At 43.1% G+C, this 20054-nt stretch overlaps 1 long non-coding RNA gene across 1 annotated transcript; it reads right to left on the minus strand.

Annotated features, from left to right (window-relative positions):
* Nucleotides 1-9975: 9975 nt before the first annotated feature.
* LOC142728037 (uncharacterized) lies at nt 9976-17861 on the minus strand. Its single transcript, XR_012877441.1, has 4 exons — nt 17360-17861; nt 13946-14408; nt 12785-12879; nt 9976-10483 (listed from the first exon to the last, which is right to left on the minus strand). It is a non-coding gene; the product is annotated as an uncharacterized LOC142728037 (long non-coding RNA).
* Nucleotides 17862-20054: the final 2193 nt, after the last annotated feature.

A 20054-nucleotide genomic window follows, 5' to 3' on the forward strand; every position in this document is an offset into this window, starting at 1 on the left:
GGATACATGCTGCACACGCCACTCACACATAGGATACATGCTGCACACGAAACTCACACATAGGATACATGCTGCAAACGCCACTCACACATAGGATACATGCAGCACACGCCACTCACACATAGGATACATGCTGCATGCGCCACTCACACATAGAATACATGCTGTACACGCCACTCACACATAGGATACATGCTGCATGCGCCACTCACACATAGGATACATGCTGTACACGCCACTCACACATAGGATACATGCTGTACACGCCACTCACACATAGGATACATGCTGTACATGCCACTCACACATAGGATACATGCTGTACACACCACTCACACATAGGATACATGCTGTACACGCCACTCACACATAGGATACATGCTGTACACGCCACTCACACATATGATACATGCTGTACACGCCACTCACACATAGGACACATGTTGTACACGCCACTCACACATAGGATACATGCTGTACACACCACTCACACATAGGATACATGCTGCACACGCCACTCACACATAGGATACATGCTGTACACGCCACTCACACATAGGATACATGCTGTACATGCCACTCACACATAGGATACACGCAGCACACGCCACTCACACATAGGATACATGCTGTACACGCCACTTACACATAGGATACATGCTGTACACGCCACTCACACATAGGATACATGCTGCACACACCACTCACACATAGGATACATGCTGTACACACCACTCACATAGGATACATGCTGTACACGCCACTCACACATAGGATACATGCTGTACACACCACTCATACATTAGACATATGCCGTACATCCACAAGACCACTGCAGCCAGTCATTGACCTCAGCAGTGACGCTAGCATGTACAGCACATGACCGCTGAGACCAGTGATTGGCTGCAGTGTTCACATGGATGTACGGCATGTTTTCACTAGGTTCAGTAATGGAAAGAATTGGGTCTGGCAGAGGTTGACCATTCACAGAAGCGACAGCTAGAGGTTTCTCCAAAGGCGTCGTGGGCAAATAGAGACGGTCTACTGAGGCTTGTTGGATGAAATTCGCAGTCGCTCCAGAATCCAGATAAGCGGAAACAGAGTGCGATTCTGTTTTTTTTTAAATTCTCATTCCAATAAGATATTAATACATATAACAAAAAACAATCCCTCCCCCTCCCCCAACCTAATCCTAATACAAAAACCTTACTTATACATAACAAAGTGCATTTTAAGCGTATACAAATGTATTATTAGTTTAAAAAAAAACAAAAAACCTTCAACTCTCTCCCATACGTAGCTCTCCGAGCACCCTCACATCTTTACCCAATTGTCATCCTTGAGTTGAACATAACCCTTTGTTCATCTGTCATGCTCTTGATCCATGGTTCCCATAGTTGTTCAAATGTAAAGTTTTTATTTTTGCTATTATAATATCCAAACTCCATGTTTATATTCCTTAGTATTATTCTGTGCCATGCTTACCCAGAATTGGTGAACCATAGGACAATTCCAAAACAAGTGCGAGAAATCTGCCTCTGATATCCCACATCTGATGCATTTCCCGCAATATTTTCCCGTAAACCTTTTCATTTTCTTTGGCGTTAAATACAAACAGTGAATAATAAAATATGATGTCATTCTATGGGATCTATTCAATTAAAATTTACCAGTGCACTTGCTTATTTTTCTCCCCTCTAGACTCGCATTTTAATTTCTTATAAATCCGTTATAGTAAACCTTTTCCCCTCCCAAATTGATATAAGTTCCATAACGAGTCAGAAGACTCCAAATGGAATAAAGTTTTATCCCGAGTCACAATCACCGCGTGATGTAATTGAAAATATTTACATCTCATATGTGAAGGAATATTTAATTCTGTACTCAGTGTATCCCAATCTTTCAGATTGCCATTAGAAAAAAAAAATGTCTAACCAACCTGAGTCCATATTTGGACCATCCACTCCAATCAGTTATTTTATTAACCTCTAATATATTAAAGTTGCCAAATAATGTTGTGAAACTCAATGCTCCATTTAAATAAACATTTTTCTTAATTTAACCTCAATTTCATGCATCATATATATTGTTGGATACTCCTTACAATTTCTCAATTGCCCGGACTCCATTACCTCAAGTATATTCTGAAGATGGCCCCTACTAGACTTACTAATATTTTGTATAAACGGAGATTGTTTCCCACTCAAAATATTTCTCCACTGTCCTGACAAAAAATATATTCTCAAGTCAGGTACTGCCAGTCCACCCTCTTCTCCTCTATCCATCAAGTATTTTAACTTCATCCTGGGTTTCCTTCCTCTACAAATTAGCTCCCTCATTAACCCCTTCCCTCTTTGGCCACTTTTGACCTTCCTGACAGAGCCTCATTTTTCAAATCTGACATGTTTCCCTTTATGTGGTAATAACTCCGGAATGCTTTCACCTATCCAAGCGATTCTGAGATTATTTTCTCGTGACACATTGGACTTTACGTTACTGGCAAAATTTGCTCGATATATTCAGTATTTAATTGTGAAAAATACCAAAATGTAGCGAAAAATTGCAAAAATTAGCATTTTTCTCAATTTAAATGTATCTGCTTGTAAGACAGGCAGTTATAACACATAAAATTGTTCCTAATTAACATCCCCCCATATGTCTACTTTAGATTGGCATCGTTTTTTGAACATCCTTTTATTTTTCTAGGACGCTACAAGGCTTTGAACTTTAGCAGCAATTTCTCAAATTTTCAGGAAATTTTCAAAAGGCTATTTTTACAGGGGCCAGTTAAAGAGGCTCTGTCACCAGATTATCAAATCCCTATCTCCTATTGCATGTGATGGGCGCTGCAATGTAGATAACAGTAACTTTTTTTTTTTTTAAACGATAATTTTTGCACAAGTTATGTGCAATTTTATATTTATGCAAATTAGCTTTTCAATGGACAACTGGGCGTGTTTTCTCTTATTTCCAACTCGGCATGTATTGTGTTTTTACCAACTGGGCGTTGTGAATAGAAGTGTATCACGCTGACAAATCGGCATCATACACTTCTCATCGTTCCCACCCAGCTTCTTTCACTGCAGAAATACAGTGTGACGTCACCCACAGGTCCTTTAACCTTGTCGTCGGACAAAGAAGATACATCGGCTCCAGGCGTCCAAAAGGTTAATATGCTCATCTCTAGGTAGTTTGCTATGCTTACCTGCACATGGTGATGCTGCTGCAAATTCAACTGTACTCTGACGCCTGGAGAGGATGTGTCTTCTCTCTTCCGATGCCAAGGTTGAAGGACCTGTGGGTGATGTCACGCTGTGTCTGCAGTGAAAGAAGCTGGCTGGGAATGATGACGTCACCCACAGGTCCTTCAACCTTGGCATCGGAAGAGAGAAGACACATGAGCACCAGGCGTCAGGGAGTACAGTGCAGGGTATGTGCAGGTAAGCATAGCAAACTCCCTGGAGACGAGCATATTAACCTTTTGGATGCCTGGAGCCGATGTATCTTCTTTGTCCGACGACAAGGTTGAAGGACCTGTGGGTGACGTCACGCTGTATTTCTGCAGTGAAATAAGCTGGGTGGGAACGATGAGAAGTGTATAATGCTGATTTGTCAGCGTCATACACTTCTATTCACAACGCCCAGTTGGTAAAACAAGTAAACACGCCCAGTTGGTAAAAACACAATACACGCCCAGTTAGAAATTCGAGAAAACACGCCCAGTTGTCCATTAAAATGCTCATTTGCATAAATATAAAATTGCTCACAACTTGGGAAAAAATTATCGTTTTTTTAAAAAAAAACAACGTTACTGTTTTCTACATTGCAGCGCCCATCACATTCAATAGGAGATAGGGATTTGATAATCTGGTGACAGAGCCTCTTTAAGTTGTGAAGTGGCTTTGAGAGCCTTATATATTAGAAACCCCCAAAAAGTCACCCCATTTTAAAAACTTCACCCCTCAAAGTATTCAAAACAGCATTTAGAAAATGTCTTAACCCTTTAGACATTTCACAGGAATTAAAGCAAAGTAGAGGTGAAATTTGCAAATTTCATATTTTTTTGCAGAAATACATTTTTAATACAATTTTCTTTATAACACAGAAGGTTTTATCAGAGAAATGCAACACAATATTTATTGCCCAGGTTCTGCAGTTTCTGGAAATATCCCACATGTGGCCGTAGCGTGCTACTGGAATGAAGCACTGGCCTCAGCAGCAAAGGACCACCTAGAGGATTTTGGGGCCTTATTTTTATTAGAATATATTTTAGGCACCATGTCAGGTTTGAAGGGCTCTTGCGGTGCCAAAACAGTGAAAATCCCCCAAAAGTGACCCCATTTGGGAAACTACACACCTCATGGAAATTATCTAGGGGTATAATGAGCATTTTGACCGCACAGGTTTTTTACAGAAATTATTGGAAGTAGGCCGTGAAAATTAAAATCTACATTTTTTGTAGGTTTCCACAAGGACTAAAGGAGAAAAAGCACTGCAAAATTTGTAAAGCAGTTTCTCCAGAGTAAAACAATACCCCACATGTGGTAATAATTGGCTGTTTGGACACACCGCAGGGCTTAGAAGGGATGGAGCGCCATTTGGCTTTTGAAGCTCAAATTTAGCAGGAATAGTTTGCAGAGGCCATGTCACATTTACAAAGCCCCTGAGGGGACAAAACAGTGGAAACCCCCCACAAGTGACCCGATTTTGGAAACTACACCCATTGAGGAAATTATCTAGGGGTATAGTGAGCATTTTGACCCCACAGTTTTTTTTGCAGAAATTATTGGAAGTAGGCCCTGAAAATAAAAATCTACATTTTTTCAAAGAAAATGTAGGCTTAGCAAATATTTTCTCATTTCCACAAGGACTGAAGGAGAAAAAGCACCACAAAATTTGTAAGGCAATTTCTCCCTTAGTAAAAAAATACCCCACATGTGGTAATAACCGACTGTTTGGACACACGGCAGGGCTTAGAAGGGAAAGAGCGCTATTTGACTTTTGGAGATCAGATTTAGCAGGAATGGTTTGCAGAGGCCATGTCACATTTGCAAAGCTCCTGAGGGGACAAAACAATGAAAACGCCCAAAAAGTGACTCCATTTAGGAAACTACACCTCTTGAGGAATTAAGCATTTTGACCCCACAGATGTTTCATAGAATTTATTAGAATTGGGCAGTGAAAATAAAAACAATCCTTCTTCTTCAATAAGATGTAGCTTTAGCGCAAAATTTTTCATTTTCCCAATAAATAAAGGAAAAAAAGAACACAACATTTGTAAAGAAATTTCTCCCGAGTACGGCAATACCCCATATGTGGTCATAAACTGCTGTTTGGGCACACGGCAGGGCTCAGAAGGGAAGGAGTGCATTTGGAGTGCAAATGTTACTGGATTGGTTTCTGGGCGCCTGTGGGCACAAAACAGTGGAAACCCCCCGGAAGTGACTCAATTTTGGAAACTACACCCCTCAATGCATTTACCTAGGGGTGTAGTAAGCATTTTAACCCTGCAGGTGTTTTGTAGAATTTAGTGTGCACTCGATGTTGCAGAGTGAAAATGGGATTTTTTTCCATAGATATGCCAATATGTGGTGCCCAGCTTGTGCCACCATAACAAGACAGCTCTCTAATCATTATGCAGTGTTTCCCGGTTTTAGAAACACCCTACATGGGGCCCTAATCTTTTGCCTGGACATTCGACCAGGCTCAGGAGTGAAAGCGTACCATGTAAAATTGAGGCCTAATTTGTCAATTTACAAAGTATTGGTTCACAACTGCAGAGGCTCAGATGTGGAATAATAAAAAGAAACCCCTGAGAAGTGAGCCCATTTGGAAACTATACCCCTCAAGGCATTTATTAAGGGGTGTAGTGAGCATTTTCACCCCACAGGTCTTTTCCATAAATGATTGAACTGCGGATAGTGCAAATTAAAAATTTATATTTTTCCCTAGATATGCCATTTCAGTGACAAATATGTCATGCCCAGCTTATGCCACTGGAGACACACACCCCAAAAATTGTTAAAAGGGTTCTCCCGGGTATGAAGATGCCATATATGTGGAAGTAAACTGCTGTTTGGGCACATTGTAGGGTACAGAGCGAAGGGAGCGCCATTTGGCTTTTTGAGAGCGGATTTTGCTTGGTAGTAGATTTTTTGATTATTGCTGGTGCTTCCATTTATAATGTGGGGGTACATGTAAGCTGGGCAGAGTACATCAGGGGCATAGTCAGGTGGCATAATAATGGGGTAAAAAAACAATAAAATGATCCATAGATGTGTGTTACGCTGTGAAGCAATCCTTTTTGCACAGGCCGGTGTCACACTGATATATGGCGTCCTTTCTTATCCCGCTTTTGGTCCACACTCCGCACCTTTGCAATTTGGGGAATTTTGCTGGGAAAGTGTTGTCCTGGTATAATACGGGCACCCTCGCTTCCAGCAGATATGTTTGGGCCCTGCCCTTCCTGGTTCCCTAATTTTAGGTCCTTGGTAAATCGCCTCTTGAAACAGAAGAAATGTTCCCCTCGGGCCGGCACAACTGCATATTTTTTCTTTCCTGACTTATTGGAGCCTTAACTAATTTTATTTTTTCATAGACGTAGTGGTATGAGGGCTGTTTCTTTGCTGGACGAGCTGTAGCGATTATTGGTACCATTTTGAGGTACATGCGACTTTTTGATCAACTTTTATCCTATTTTTTGGGAGGCCAGGTAAACAAAAAAACACAATTCTGGCATAGTTTCTTTTTAGGTTTTTTATACAGCGTTCACTAAGCATTATAAATTACATGTTAACTTTATTCTGCGGGTCCGTACGATTCTGGCGATACCTAATTTCTAGCACTTTTTTATGTTTTACAACTTTTTGCACAATAAAATTACTTTTGTAAAAAGAATGTATTTTTTCTGTCGCCAAGTTGTGAGAACCATAACTTTTTTGTCGACGGAGCTGTATGAGGGCTTGTTTTTTGCGAGACGAGCTATAGTTTTTATAGGTACCATTTTTGGATACGTGCGACTTTTTGATCACTTTTTATTCCAATATTTGTAGGTCAAAGTGACCAAAAAACAGAAACTCTGGTAAAGTTTTTTACGTTTTTTTTTTACGTTGTTCACCGTGTGCAATATATAATATTTTGATACCTGAGGTCGTTACAGTCCCGGCGATACCAAATACGTATGGTTTATTATTATTTTTCAATAATAAAGGACTTGATAAGTGAAAAAGGGTGATTGTGTTTTATTTTATTACTTGAAACTTTTATTGTTTTCAAACTTTTATTTTTTTCACTTTTTTTTTACACTTTTTTATACTTTTTTTTACACTTTTTCTCAAGTCCCACTAGGGGACTTGACGGTCCAACTGTCAGCTTTAGTTTTTTTCTAATACATTGCACTACCTACGTAGTGCAATGTATTAGATCTGTCAGTTATTCACTGACAGCAAGCCGATTAGGCTTCGCCTCCCGGCGGGGCCTAATCGGCTTCCGTAATAGCAGAGCAGGAGGCCATTGTGTCTCCTGTTGCCATAGCAGCAGTCGCAAGTCCTGATTGCCTGTCAGTGCTGGCGATCTGCTAGAAACCGCTAAGATGCAGCAATCGCTCTCGATTGCTGCATCAAAGGGGTTAATGGCAGGGATGGGAGCTAGCTCCGGTTCCTGCCATTTCATGTGGATGTCAGCTGTAATATACAGCTGACCTCCACCGCTGATGACGCCGGAACAGCTCCTGAGTCGGCGCCATCTTGTCGGCGGCTACGGAAGCCGATCAGACTCCGCCACTGTACGGATCTTGACCGGCTTCCGTGCTAGGCAGACTGGGAGGCCAGCATTAGGCCTCCGGTGGCTATTGCAGCCACCGGAACCCCGTCAATTTCATTGCTGTGGTTCCGATGAGCTGCAAACAGCTTAAATGTAGCGATCACGTTTGAACGCTGCATTGAAGGGGTTAATGGCAGGGATCGAAGCTAATTTTGGTCCACGCCATTACAGCCGGATGTCAGCTCTCAGATACAGCTGAGATCCGGCGATGATGGCATTGACTCAGCTTCTGAGCCGGTGCCAAACATTTGGCGTAAGTATATGACATTTTGCAGGAAGCACTGGCTTTCCATGTCGTATACTTACGACAAATGTCGGGAAGGGGTTAAACTTTCTATGCATTTAAACGTCTTTTCTCCTATCCATATGGGACTGTTAATCAGTGGATACAACAACTGGGGTAATACTATCATTTGAATTACGGCTATTCGATCTGCCATAGAAGGGGGTAACCTATTCCATATCTTAATTTTTGGGTGAGAATTTTGTAGCGGTTGTCTATCCACGTAGGGTAGTCTCTTCAATCAACTTATCGGGTTGACCACCAGATAATGGGCACAGGGGATTTAACAGGTGAGTAATGGCTGTTTTTTTCATTTCAAAACATTCCATGCAACTAGTTTAATTTCTCGGACATTCCTTTTAAGGAAATATTTATCGGGGCACAATGCACCATTTCTGGGCGCTGTATCCAATGTTTATCTGGACAGTCGCCTGGTTATTTTTCTGGACTTTGTATGCACTATTTACTTGGATGCTGGGTAATAATTATGTGAGTTAGAAACAGGAGGACCTGCAATCTCATCAACATTGTCCTTTTCTCATAAAATGTTCTTCTTGAGACATCTGATGGATTACTCTGAAAATATGGCGTAGGTGCCAATCAAGGTCCAAAGGTTGACATCCTCAATGGTCTCCAGGATCTGAATTTTACCTTTTTCTTTCACTAACCCATTTCTCTAGGAGTCATATATAAAGGTTGGGTCTATGGAGCCCAGATGAGCTACATTAGCAACTTTAAAAGAGAAGCCTCAGAGACATTCAGCTCCAGGATGGTCTGTGCCAGATAAGTAGTGGTTCAGAACGCACTAGACGATGTAGGTGCACGAATAGGGTCCCAACCCAATCGTAGTCAAAATAAGTATTTGGCACACAAAGCTGAAGTTTAAATAAGAAAGCTTGATTTTTTTTCAAGTGGTTGTAGATGCCAGAGGCTTAGTGCGACGCTTCGGTCATTACATGATCTTCATCAGGCACTGTGCCGTTCTGGTTGCTGGTACATCCAGTAGTTGGCGCTTCGTTTGGAATGGCGGCTGACCGCTGTAGTTGGCGCACTTGAGATTTCTTAAAACTTTGGCTTTGAGTGCCGAATACTTATTTTGGTCTGTGTCAGATGTTAGGGATGAAGTCTACAACTGGCCAGACCACCTATCTTCCATTCGCTCTGGAAATATAGGACAGTCCACGAGGCAGCACATCATGTCTGGTCAATTCCCCTACTACTCTGTACACTAACATCTTCAAAAGAGAAGAGGAAGGTGCAGATGTGATGTTCAGGTTAGGTATTTGCAGTATTGAAGTTGTATTGTGCTCCCCTTGGAGCACTGTGCAAAGGCAAAACTCCTTTATTGGCATGATGTGTAGATGGTTGGTACTCTATTTGGGTGCGCAGGCTTAGTTTGTTGTGTGCTCACTTGGCTAGGTTGGCATTAATGAGTGAAATGTATACAGTACCTTAGGATAATACAGTGTGAGAAAAAGATGTTAACAGGAGCGCTCCCTAGAGTAATACCTTGAAAAAAAATGTAAACTAGTCTTCTCACCTTGTGAACCTCTAGGTTGATAAGAACATCGACTGGATGCAGATGTCTCTCTTTTTGTAGATTCTTGTTCTTCTGACACGGAGTACAGTATGCCTCAGGCTGGGGGATTTCTTTGCTGGACTTTGTTGTATGGTGGTGTACGTTCGTTCTGATTATGACCTGTTTTTGTAGCAGGAAGATGTCTTTCTTGTTTGGATGTTACTCCACGGGTTACCCAGCCTACTCATTCTTCAATGAATCAGTGACCATGTCCACAATTGATTACACAGGTATAATATAGATCTTATGAAAGTTCTTTGGAATTAAAACAATTATTTTTATGTATTTGTCTATCCATTTTTATTAGAAATACAATAAATACATTGAGGTATGTTTTTATTGACATGTGTTGCTATCAGCCAGACAGGAAAAAAATATGGATGGCCTTGGGAATCTGTAGAGGCAGCTGTTCTACAGGAAAGGGAGTGCAGAGACCCTACCAAACAGGACGAGGGGAGGAAGTCCATTGCCGGGCATCTGAAGAGACTTGCCATTAAACACCCAAAACCATTGTACTTCACCGCAGCCCTGCGAATCATGGACAAGGCTTCATTTTCAAAGACTTCTGGACAGTTGTCTTTTAATTGGATGGATCTTAAAAACCCCTTCTGGACAGTGGGGGATGGGAAGGAGGAGGTGTGGACGGATGACGTTCCGGCATTCTTAGATGGACATTAGTGGTTCATATCTGCTGCCTCTTTAGCTTTCAGACCTTGATCTGGCACATCCCTTTCCATGGCTGACGTTCTCGACACCAGGGCTTCCTCCTGCTGATGTTGTACGGTACATTCCCTTCAGTTCTGAAACAAGAATAAATAAAATGTCCTAGTGAAGAGTTGCTCTCTTGAAGATATTCCCCGTGACCCACACCAAGACCCGTTGTCTGCCAGGTAGGTAGATAGTGCGTTCTATGTTCAACTAAGAGAAATAAATTCAAGTAAATCTGCTCAACTTTAAGATGCGGTTAACACAAAGGTTTCAAAACGGGGACAGATAGGGCGCCAAGCGATGGTAGAATTTTATTTAAATACGCGTTTCTGGCACGACTTGTCCCTTTATCTGATCTTAACCTGACGAAGGGACCAGTGCGGTCCAGAAATACAGTCAAAATAAAATGGGTTTTACTTTACCGTCCATGTGTGAAGTATTACCAATTTTTAAAGGGGAACTCCAAGAAAAATTTGTCATGCAATCAAAGGCACAGTGCCCACCCAAACTACATCGCAGGATTACTCCAATATGTAAAGGCCAATATCACTAACAGCTCCTGGCTCAGCCAGCAGAGGTGGGGTCCAGAGCCGAATGTGAAACAGAGCTGCTGAAAGAGCGGGAAGTACATAAAGGCGATTTGTCCGGGGGTCTGAATACATTTTAGGGTTTGGTATTTAAGGGGTTTTTCAGGCATTATAAAAATTGTAATTGTAATTTAAACTGAAAATTGCACCATTTAGCAAATACCCACCTTCTAATTCTCTGCGGCTCCAGTGTCGGCGGTTCACAATCCCTTGCCGGCCTGTTTACACAGGCTGGACCAGTGATGTCCCGTATCGGCACATGATCGCACTAGTCAATCACTGGCCACAATGGTTACGTGCCATACTTACTTAGATCACTTCTGCAGGCGATACCATCCCTCTATACTGTCCTTACTGCAAGGTTTTTATAGTGAGGACAGAATACAGGGAATATCTGGCACACAAAGTGTATTCTCACTAACCCTGCCCCATGACAAGCCATGCCCAATGAACCACGTTCTGTCAAAGGTACGCCCCAAAAGTGTCCATGGAAAGAAATTCCAAATATTGTCAACTATGCTATATTAGGGTATAGTATGAAGAATCAGTGCAGTAGGGTCTATATACTACTATATACACAAAGCTGCCATGTGCCGAACATTGCAAAACACCCTTTTCATAAAAGAGCGTTAATTCCAGTCCTGCAGTCACCCTGATGACCTTATACTGTGCCAGTACTTGAGGTAGGTGTGCCCCTTAAATTATTAGTTGCAGCCAGAATTGGCACCGGGATTATCAGCTCATTGACGAATTCTTGAGGTCACATTTGTGTCTTGATGTCACCAGTCTGAACCAATCCTACGCCACTTGCTCTTTATATAATTTTCAGGGGGGAAAAAAAAAATACCCCTAGCAATAAATACTGCATGTAAATAATATTCTCATTACAGTACAACAAATAAATGGAAAAAGCGCCATATCCCTATTAGGTCCCGCGGACATCATAGAGGTGGTCCTTGACTTCCAGTCCTGCAGTCACCATGAAGACTTTGTGCTGTCAGTGCAGGCAGAATAAAGCTGACATGGTGACAATGTAATGTTTTATATGTACTACTACTCCCTGTACTGACTGATAGTAGAGAGAATGGACTAAGCTGAAGGATTCCCGACTCTTATCAACTCTTTAAATAGGGAATATGCCCTGAATACTAACCCCAAATTTATATGACATTTATAGTAGGACAGATTTACTATTCAAATTGAGCCAGAATTATGGCGTACATGTTGTGCGCCATATTTATTTAATGTTTAGACACATTTTGCGGTGTGCTTGACAAGGGGCGTGACCTAGAATAAAGGGGCGTGTCTTAAACTAAGCCAACCAAGAGGTGGTATAAGGAAGAGAAAAGTGTCTAACATGTCTAGTAAAATCTATCATACATCGTGCACCACTGTGATAAATGTGGCACAATTTCTGACTTCCTTGTATCAGTTTACACTGTGTAAAACTCAGATAGTTTTAGGCCCCATGCACACGAACGTATTTTTGCAGCTGCAATTCACCCGCAAATCTGCAGGTGAATTGCGGCCCCATTCATTTCAATGGGCCCATGCACACGACCTTGGTTTCCACGGTCCGTGCATTGCCCAGGAACCGGGACCGCAAAAACAACGCACATGTCTTATTACGGTCGTGTTTTGCGGTACAGGCTCATAGAAAATAATGCACGCGGTCATATGCACGGCCCGCGATTTGAGGGCGGCCGTGGGTGACACTCCGCGGACGTACGAGCCGCAAGTCACAGTCAATGCACCTCACTACGGTCGTGTGCATGAGGCCTTAGTAAATCTGCCCCATGGTAATACCAGTGACAGCCCGCTCTTTCCCGGTGGGGTACAGTCCTCCGCACATCTTCATCCACGTCTCATCTTGTATGTGCCGGTTACTTTTCTCCTTATACCTGAGAAGTAACAAAAATAACATCAGAAACTAAAAAAACACAATTCCAAGTATTTCTCCCCATTTCTAAAAATAACATTTCCTGCAGGTGAATAATGGAAAATATAAAGATATAAATATATTCAGGCCTATGTGTCTGTCCAGGGGGTCAGTGAGGGTCCTGCCTGTTATATGTGGGGAGGTCGTGCTGCACAATAACGGAGGGGAAAATGTCTGTACATCAATATATATTTGTCTCTAGGAGCCCCTACAAAGTCTCAGTGAGGGCCCTGTCTGTTATACGGGGGGAGCTTGTATACAGCGTTAGTAACAAGCATGTCACTCCAGTATAGATATTTTGGGTGCGGGTTCTTCGACCTCACTGTCCATAGTTTAATTAAACACCTTAAGAAAATGGATCATCACTAAGAAGTTTTATTTAAAGGGGTACTCCCATCTTACTATTTCTCTGGGACTCACACCTATGTGGAAAACGGAGGTCTCTCCCTGACCCTGTCCTGCTTTGTTCCCAGATCCCTGTCCCGTCTAATGGCTGCTGATTCCAGGTGGAGAATGACTTGGGAAAGGCCTCGCACGTCCCTCTCTCTATTCTGTTCTATGGAAGTTTCGGAAACAGCTGAGCGCTGTTGAACTATTTGCGTAACTCCCATAGTACAGAACGGAGAGATCTGCGTGCATGCGCATAGGTGGATATCACATAAACGTCTGAGATGGAGAAAACCCTCTAAAGAGATTATTTCATTAAAGGGGTTGTACATAATTAGAAAAATAGAGCTGATGTCTTCCAAAAACAGAGCCACACCTGTCCACAGGTGATGTGCGGTGTGTGGACAGCTTAGCCCTATACATTTCAATACAGAAAAGCTGCAATACCACACACAGCCTCTGGACAGAGGTGGCGCAGAGCTTCCATTTGGGTCATAGAGAGGGTCTCCAGCGTGACACCCCCCTCTATGATATCTAAATACCCTTATAGGGAATTTCAGGTGTAACCAGAAGTTAAGGTGATACAAAAAAATATTCCATACATGAGATTTCCTTAATGGAGATATTGTAACAATAATTACTGAAAATATGTAATTGACTTTTTCCTCCATTGTAGGAATAGAACCCGAGAAGCGACGTTTTGGACTACGGAACAGTCGATCCTCCGGATGAAATGCTGTGTGGTTGGAGCGCAGTCCCAGGAGCGCTGGTGTTGTTGTGCTGATCCATGTTCTTCTTATCTGGAGCTTGTATACAGAACACGCGATCCTTCTGGTCCGACCTACTAACATATATAAGCACAGCCTAAACACACACGTAATGATATATAATAACATAACATTAACATAACATTACTATGTATCAGCCCTGATACGTCAGTCTCATCATATTTCTGGGGTCCCCGCACACAGGATATACGTTACCTCCTGTGATGATGTCACTTCCCTGTATTTCCTGTATGACATGGCTGCTCCTCCTCTTCCTGTTTCCCTTTCTGATGTATTTCCTCTTCCTGTGTGATAAGACGTGTGCTGTTGCCTCCTGCTGTGTATAACACGAGATGTAACATGTCTTATAAAACATGTCAATAATAATCGCAGAAAGCGAAAAACATTTTGTTCATTTCCATTCACATCAATGGTTATTTGTTTGCAGCCGTTTTTCTGAGCCGTACTTGTCTGTTTTTAGAATCAACTACAGGGAGATTTGAGATGTGGTTTGAGAATTTCTTTCCTATGTAAACCCCACCGATAAGGACAGCTAAGAAGCCTCAGTTATCAGCGAGCGACCCCATCATTAGAGTAAGCAGAGTGCCCCCATACAGTGCCAGCAGAGTATTGTCCCTTAAACAGTGCCAGTATACTGCCCCCTCATAAACAACACTACCAGCAGAGACCCCTCAATAAACCATATTGCCAGCAAAGTGCCTCCAATAATTAGTGCCAGCAGACTGCCCCCAATAACCACTACAAGCAGAGTTCCCCCTCACAAATAGTCCCAGCAGAGTGCCTTCCTTTATGCAGCTACATCATGTAAGATCTTCCCTAGTTTGGAAGTCTCCAGGACAATCTGGGAGAGAAGACAAGTGTGATGTAACCTGGTTGCAGTGTGTAAATGTAGCCTGAAACATCACGTGTAGCCCCTAAGTCTATGTTCACATGCTACATATTTATTGCAGATTTCCATGGTCAAATTGACACATGAAGTATGAATGTGAATAGGGTTCTAGAAAACTGCATAAACTTGCAGCAGTAACAATCTGCAGTAGATTGTAATGCAAAGGATGCACAGCCAAATATGCTGCAAAATCCACATGTAATATATGGAGAAATATTAGGCCTAGTTCACACAGAGTTTTTTTGGAGCATTTTTTTACGTGGAAACCGCATCGAAAATTGCATCAAAAAACGTCCGAAAACTAATCTTATTGATTTCAATGGGATGCAGAGGCGTTTTTCCCACGAGAAAAAAACACTCACAGGAAAAAGCAGCGTCAAGCCCTCCTTCAAGCGTTTCCGTCTCTGACCTCCCATTGCCATTAATGGGAGGCAAAGAAAACGGTTTTCGCAGCATTTTTGCATGCGGTGCTCAATGGCCGTGGTCGAAAAATGCGTCAAAAAAGCGGCAGAAGGAATTTTGAGGCATATTTTTCCACCTGCAAAAAACTTGGTGTGTAAACAGGGACTTCGTGTCCACATGTGACCTACTCTATCCAATCACAGCTGTAATTCCAGCCAAGGCTGCCTAAGATTATGTTCACACCCCCCACTTCTCCTGCGGTTTGGCCGCTGCAGCCCGATGAGGAGGGATTATAACTAGAAATTGTGGATATAAAGAACATGCAGAGGTTTCTGTGTGACAGTCTAAGGGCATGACCAGACGTGGCGGAGTTCTGCATACACTGTCCGCATCAATGCCGCACATAATCTGCGTTGCAGATTCTGTCGCGGCTTTGCCTAAAATGGGCATTAAATTGATGCGGACTGGCCGTTGCGTATTGAGGGGGAAAGGGCTTCCCTTCTCTCTATCAGTGCAGGATAGAGAGAAGGGACAGCCCTTTCCCTAGTAAAAGAAAAATAAATTCATACTTACCCGGCCGTTGTCTTGGTGACGCGTCCCTCTTTCGACATCCAGCCCGACCTCCCTGTATGACGCGGCAGTCCATGTGACCGCTGCAGCCTGTGATTGGCTGCAGCCGTCACTTGTACTGAAACATAATCCCGGGAGGCCGGACTGGAGGAAGAAGCAGGGAGTTATGGGTAAGTATGAACTTCTATTTTTTTTACAGGTTGATGTATATTATGATCGGATGTCACTGTCCAGGGTGCTGAAACAGTTACTGCCAATCGTTTAACTCTTTCAGCACCCTGGACAGTGACTATTTACGGACGTCGCCTAGCAACGCTCCTGTAATTACGGGTGCACACACGTAATCACCCGTAATTACGGGAGCCCCATTGACTTCCTCAGTCTGGCTGTAGACCTAGAGATACATAGGTTTAGCCAGAATGAAGAACTATCATGTTAGTAAAACCAGTACGCTCCGCAGCACACATAACATCTGCGGACTTCATTGCGGAATTTTCACTCTCCATTGAAGTCAATGGAGAAATTCCGCAATGAGTCCGCAACAAGTCCGCTACACGTCCGGAACAGCCAGTGTATGCTGCGGACACCAAATTCCTCACCGCAGCCTATGCTCCGCAGCGAATTGTCCGCAACGTGTAAACGAACCCAACTAAAAAGCTGTGGAAAGCAATGGAGAAACGTGTACGCTGCGGATTTCCGCTGCGGACTATCCGCAGCGGAATTCCAGAGCAATTCCGCCACGTCTGGTCATGCCCTAAGGCTCTGTTCACATCTGCATTGGGGTCCCGTTCTGACGTTTCCGTCAGAACAGGACCCTGAGCATACACAAACTGACACCGACGGAAACCAGGGGTTTCCGTTTCCATCACCATTGATTTCAGTAGTCGACTACGCTATTGCTTCTGGCAAAACGAAGGGTCCGGTGCACAAAAGAGACAAACCGAAACCACGGGCACCGGCTCCGTCACCATTGAAATCAATGGTGATGGAAACGGAAACCCCTGGTTTTCGTCGGTGCCTGCTCAGGGTCCCGGTCTGACGGAAACCTCCGACGGAACGTCAGAACGGGACCCCAACGTAGATGTGAACAGAGCCTAATATGGATGAGAAACGGGAGGTGGTACTACTCATTGTTTATTATGCCCGGATACTGAACTGGTATTACTAGTATTATACCCTGTTCTATGAACTTTACCCGCTGGAGCACCCCAAAGATGCTTGTACCACTGATCGAGGTGCCATGTGTTTTGTAGTAAAATTAAATTGGTATTTGATTATTTCTTTTACAGTTAATATTTATTAAAAATGAGGTTTTAAAGTTTTTTGCCTGGCAGTGATAGTTTGATATTTGTCCAATACCTATTTAGTTCCATATTTCATGGATATTATGAGGTGGGACGACTCACCTAACCAGTATGTTCCTGACGGGAGCTGCATGCGTCCATCTCATCAAGTCTCCGATCTCCTGGCAGCTCCACTTTGTACAGATCCTACAATGAAAATCTATGCAAAAAGTTTACACCAAAAAAACAGAAAATTCTACTGCGGAACCAGGATTGTTGTTGTGTGGCAGGGCTGCACCTCGCCCTTCTGCTGCCGGAGGTAAACAGTGAAATAGCGCCCCCACCTGCATCACCATAGAGTGGCCATGTGGGGTAGAGAAAAGATAGCAAAGAAAATATAGAAAACCTTTATGTTTACATTAGTAGAAATCTATTTAATACAAGTGAATAATATTTATAAAAATCGTAATCACATGCTGCGTTAGGCCTCATTCACACGACAGGGCCGATTTTCCCGGCCGGTTTGCATCCATTCCGATTCCGTTCCGGGCCGTGTTGCCGTTTTTACCGGCCGATTTGGACCCGATTTGCATCCGGTTTTTTCCCCAACCGTTTTTTAATCGGATGAATTTTTTGCACTCTACTTATTTTTTTATTATTATGGTCTGTCCCTCAAAGGTCAAAAAATACCTTTTTGGAACTTTTAGGGTATGTTCACACGGCCTATTTACGGACGTAATTCGGGCGTTTTTGCCCCGAATTACGTCTGAAAATAGCGCCTCAATAGCGCTGACAAACATCTGCCCATTGAAAGCAATGGGCAGACGTTTGTCTGTTCACACGAGGCGTATATTTACGCGCCGCTGTCAAATGACGGCGCGTAAATAGACGCCCGCGTAGAAGAAGTGAACTGTCACTTCTTTGGCCGTAATTGGAGCCGCTATTCATTGACTCCAATGAATAGCAGCGCTAATTACGGCCGTAATTGACGCGGCGTTCAAGCGCCTGCACATGCCGGTACGGCTGAATTTACGGGGATGTTTTCAGGCTGAAACATCCCCGTAATTTCAGCCGTTACGGACCCCCGCCGTGTGAACATACCCTTAATATTTTTTTTTTTTCTTTTACACCATGTTTTTCCCTGTAACTGGAGCTGCACAGCAGCCCCAGTTACAGGGGAAATCAGCCCTCTCACAGTGACGATTGTCACTAACTGGGCTGTGCTGGGTCTAGTAAGACCCAGCAGCAGTCTGTCACTAACGGCACCCGGCGATCATGTGACCAGTCACATGATCACCGGGAGGAATAGACAGCGCCGCTGCTGCTGTCTCTATTCCTATACACAGCGTTCATTGAGCGTTGTGTAAAAAGACATCGTAGAAGACAGAAGCAGCGAAAGCTGCTTCTATCCTCTCCTCAGGGTCCCCGGCAGTCACTGACAGCCGGAGTCCCGACATTCAGCTGCCCGATCGCGCGGGCAGCAAGTTAAAACCTGAGCCGTAAAAAGTCTATGGCTCGGGTTTTAAGGACCCTGACCGCTGGCCGTAAAAACACAGCCAGCGGTCGGGAACTGTAACAAGCAGGGGAAGGGAGCCAGCGCAGCGCTCCCTTCCACCTGCTGTACACCCCGACCCTGCCACACTGTATCACCAGCGTAGCCATTCGTCCGAATGGCATCAACTCCTCCTCCTCACATGCACTCTGCACTGTGAGGAGGAGAGAGTGCGCGAGCGACGGTTGACCCGGCCATCACTCGGGACACATTCTGGTGATGGCCATGTATTACCCGACCCCATAGACTTCTATGGGAGCCGGGCGGCCGGGTACCCGGCCGAAAATAGGGCATGTCCCATTTTTTGACGGCCGGTTTTCCTGGCCCGTCAAAAAATCGGTCGTGTGAATAGCCCCATCCTAATGGTCTATTATTGCTAATGCAGCCGGGTGCCGGCCGATTTATGAACGGCCGGCACCCGGCCGGGAAACCCTGTCGTGTGAATCCCGCCTTAATTCTGCAGTGTATTACTGACATACCTACCTACCTGCACTCACTATATTACACTCATCCATTATATACCTACCTGCACTCATTATATTACACTCATCCATTATATACCTACCTGCACTCATTATATTACACTCATCCATTATATACCTACCTGCACTCATTATATTACACTCATACATTATATACCTACCTGCACTCACTATATTACACTCATCCATTATATACCTACCTGCACTCATTATATTACACTCATCCATTATATACCTACCTGCACTCATTATATTACACTCATCCATTATATACCTACCTGCACTCACTATATTACACTCATACATTATATACCTACCTGCACTCATTATATTACACTCATCCATTATATACCTACCTGCACTCATTATATTACACCCATCCATTATATACATACCTGCACTCATTATATTACACTCATACATTATATACCTACCTGCACTCATTATATTACACTCATCCATTATATACCTACCTGCACTCATTATATTACACTCATACATTATATACCTACCTGCACTCATTATATTACACTCATACATTATATACCTACCTGCACTCACTATATTACACTCATACATTATATACCTACCTGCACTCATTATATTACACTCATACATTATATACCTACCTGCACTCTTTATATTACACTCATCCATTATATACCTACCTGCACTCATTATATCACACTCATCCATTATATACCTACCTGCACTCACTATATTACACTCATCCATTATATACCTACCTGCACTCACTATATTACACTCATCCATTATATACCTA

Source organism: Rhinoderma darwinii, unplaced genomic scaffold, assembly GCF_050947455.1.
Source record: "Rhinoderma darwinii isolate aRhiDar2 unplaced genomic scaffold, aRhiDar2.hap1 Scaffold_66, whole genome shotgun sequence".
Classification (NCBI taxonomy): Eukaryota; Metazoa; Chordata; class Amphibia; order Anura; family Rhinodermatidae; genus Rhinoderma; species Rhinoderma darwinii.